The following is a 3,310-nucleotide window of genomic DNA, read 5'->3' on the forward strand; positions in this document are numbered from 1 at the left end:
TAAATTAAACTCACTTAAAATTAGACTTTATTCTTAATGTGTACCAATACAAATATAAATCCCTTAAAACTACCTTTGTTCTCCTGACACTGATCACTAATGCTTGTTTAGTTTCTGCAAGGACCACTCCGTTCCAGAAATCATTATAACCTTGACAAACACATGGACAAATGAGCTGAATTCCAGAGCTGAGGTGAGAGTAACGAGCCTTGACACCAAGGCAGCATTTGACTGAGTGCTATCAACTGGAGTCAATAGGAATCGGGGGGGAAGCTCTCCACTGGTTAGACTCATACCTAGTGGAAACGAAGATAGTTCTGGTTTTTGGAGGTCAATCATCTCAGCCTAAAGATGTTACTCCAGGAGTTTCTCAGGGTAGTATCATAGACCCAACCATCTTCAGCTGACCTACTTTTCATCATAAAGCCAGAGTCAAGGATGTTTGTTGATGATTACACAATTTTCTGTTCCATTTACAATCCCATGAGAAATTTGTGCATACAGCAAAGCGTGGACAACATCGATAAGTGAAAGTACCTTTCACTACAAACACAAGTGGCAGGCAATGGCCATCTGCAACAAAAGAGAAAGTAATGACCACCCCTTGACATTTACATTGCTGAATCTCCCATCATCAACACCTGGTGGTCACCATTGCCTAACTGGATGAGCCAAATAAATACCTTGGCTCAAGAGACTGGGAATTCTGCAGCAACTGAATCATCTCCTGCCTCTCTAAAACCCTGCCACCCACAAAGCACTAGTAGCAATGAAGGAATATTCTTCACTTGACTGGACAAGTGCAGCTCTAACAACGCATAAGGAGCTCAGCACCAACTGGATCAATTTCAACACCCTATACATTTACTCCCTCCACCCCAGGGGCAACGTAATGCAGTGTGTATTATCAGGAAAGTGGCTCACTACCATTTCTCAAGAACAGAGCGGCAATAAATATGTACTTACCAGTGACACCCACGTCCTGTGAATGAATAAAAGAAGATTGAATTTGATATTAGATGGGAAAGGGTATGTCACAAGCATATGTTTTAAAATTAAGTAAAGCAAACTTTGAAGGTATGATCAATAAATTGACTGCAGCAAACTATAGTGAACGGTTCATCTTTAGATGGGGGAAGCTCAAAAGAAGAAATTGGCCCTGTGCCAGAAATATTACATTTATGGCTGCTTTACAGAAATGAAGGCCTAGTAGTTTTTCAGATGATTTAATTTCTTAATTGTAAGCTAGGTCAAATATTCTGTTTACTCTCACACGTGACAAGAAGCAGCATTTGTTTTCATACAACCACGAAATGTATTCCCATTATACGACGTATTTGGCAGCACTGCAATGTGATCTAGCATATTGTATTGAATTACGTTGCTCATTTTGCAGAAGTGAAGTTTCATCAGTAGGACTGTGCAACAGCTGCTACACAACTACTTAGGAATGTGTAGCTGGCTTTTTAAACTTAAAATTAAAACGAATACCCATTCTTGATGCAGGCTATCATGTCACCTCTTTATTATTTGAAGCCTCCTTCACAAGCAGTCAGAAGAGTAAGTGCTCCACGACTCCATAAGTTAAGTGCATTTTACAGCGCTTCTTGAGGAGCGGGTGTGTTTCATCCAGGCCCCAAACGAAACCTAGTAAATACCCGTCTGAACCCTGTGGTATGTCGGCTTACATCCCAAACAGTGTCTGCTCCCCTGCACCCCCAAACACTGTCATAATCCACCCCGACTAACATGTGACCCTCCTCTCTCCCTCCCAACTGCCAGACCCCCACCCCAAGCTTCAACTTCTTCAAATCGTCAACCTCACTTTATAACAATCTGAGGTCCCTATCTGCTTCAAGAAGACGACCATCATCCCTGTACCAAAGAAAAGCCAAGCAGCGTGCCTCAATGACTATCGTCCAGTGGCTCTGACATCCATCATTATGAAGTGCTTTGAAAGGTTAGTCATGGCACGAATCAACTCCAGCCTCCCGGATTGCCTTGATCCACTATAGTTCGCCTACCACTGCAACAGGTCCACAGCAGACGTCATATCCCTGGCTCTGCACTCAACACTGGAACACTCCTATTTATTGACTACAGTTCAGCCTTCAACACTATTATTCCTACGAAACACATCTCCAAACTCCATGGCCTGGGCCTCAGCTCCGCCCTCTGCGACTGGATCCTGAACTTCCTAACCCACAGGCCACAATTAGTAAGGATAGTAAACAACATCTCCTCCATGATCATCTTCAACACTGGTGCCCCACAAGGCTGTGTCCTCAGCCCCCTACTATACTCCTTATACACCCATGACTGTGGCCAAATTCCCCTCCAACTCGATTTTCAAATTTGCTGATGACACCACAGTAGTGGGTCGGATCACAGACAATGACGAGACGGAGTACAGGAATGAGAAAAGCATTCTTTCTGGTTGTATCACAGCTTGGTATAGAATTTTCATAGAATTTACAGTGCAGAAGGAGGCCATTCGGCCCATCGAGTCTGCACCGGCTCCTGGAAAGAGCACCCTACCCAAGGTTAACACCTCCACCCTATCCCCATAACCCAGTAACCCCACCCAACACTAAGGGCAATTTTGGACACTAAGGGCAATTTATCATGGCCAATCCACCTAACCTGCAAATCTTTGGATTGTGGGAGGAAACCGGAGCACCCGGAGGAAACCCACGCACACACGGGGAGGATGTGCAGACTCCTGCTCTACCCAAGATCACAGGAAACTATAAAAGATCGTGAATGTAGCCCAGTCCATCACTCAAACCAGCCTCCCATCCATTGACTCTGTCTGCAATTCCTGCTGCCTCGGAAAGGCAGCCAGAATAATTAAGGACCCCACGCACCCCGGACATACTCTCTTCCACCTTCCTCTGACAGGATAAAGATACACAAGTTTGAGGTCACGTACCAGCTTCTTCCCTGCTGCCATCAGACTTTTGAATGGACTTACCTCGTATTAAGTTGATCTTTTCTCTTCTGTATGACTGTAACATTACATTCTGTAGTCTCTCCTTCCTTCCCTCTGTACGGTATGCGTTGTCTGTATAGCATGCAAGAAACAATACTTTTCACTGTATACTAATACATGTGACAATAATAAATCAAATCCGAATCATATCAAATCAAGCACCATTGGAGTATCCATCTTTGGACTGCCTCAACTACCATCAGACCCCATCACATCTCAGTCACTGTCGGACCCTCTGCAACTGGGACCTCTGAGCACTATTGGGACTCCTTGCAATTGGGATACCGTGACCATCGCTGAACCATTCCAGACCATGAT

The 3,310-nt window shown here is 44.3% G+C and overlaps 1 long non-coding RNA gene across 1 annotated transcript; it reads right to left on the reverse strand.

The window, feature by feature from the left end:
- Positions 1-53: 53 nt before the first annotated feature.
- Positions 54-2,998, reverse strand: LOC119972933. The gene is made up of 3 exons (XR_005462181.1): positions 2,975-2,998; positions 967-982; positions 54-573 (listed from the first exon to the last, which is right to left on the reverse strand). It is a non-coding gene; the product is annotated as an uncharacterized LOC119972933 (long non-coding RNA).
- Positions 2,999-3,310: the final 312 nt, after the last annotated feature.

This window comes from Scyliorhinus canicula, chromosome 10 (assembly GCF_902713615.1).
Source record: "Scyliorhinus canicula chromosome 10, sScyCan1.1, whole genome shotgun sequence".
In the NCBI taxonomy this organism is placed as follows: Eukaryota; Metazoa; Chordata; class Chondrichthyes; order Carcharhiniformes; family Scyliorhinidae; genus Scyliorhinus; species Scyliorhinus canicula.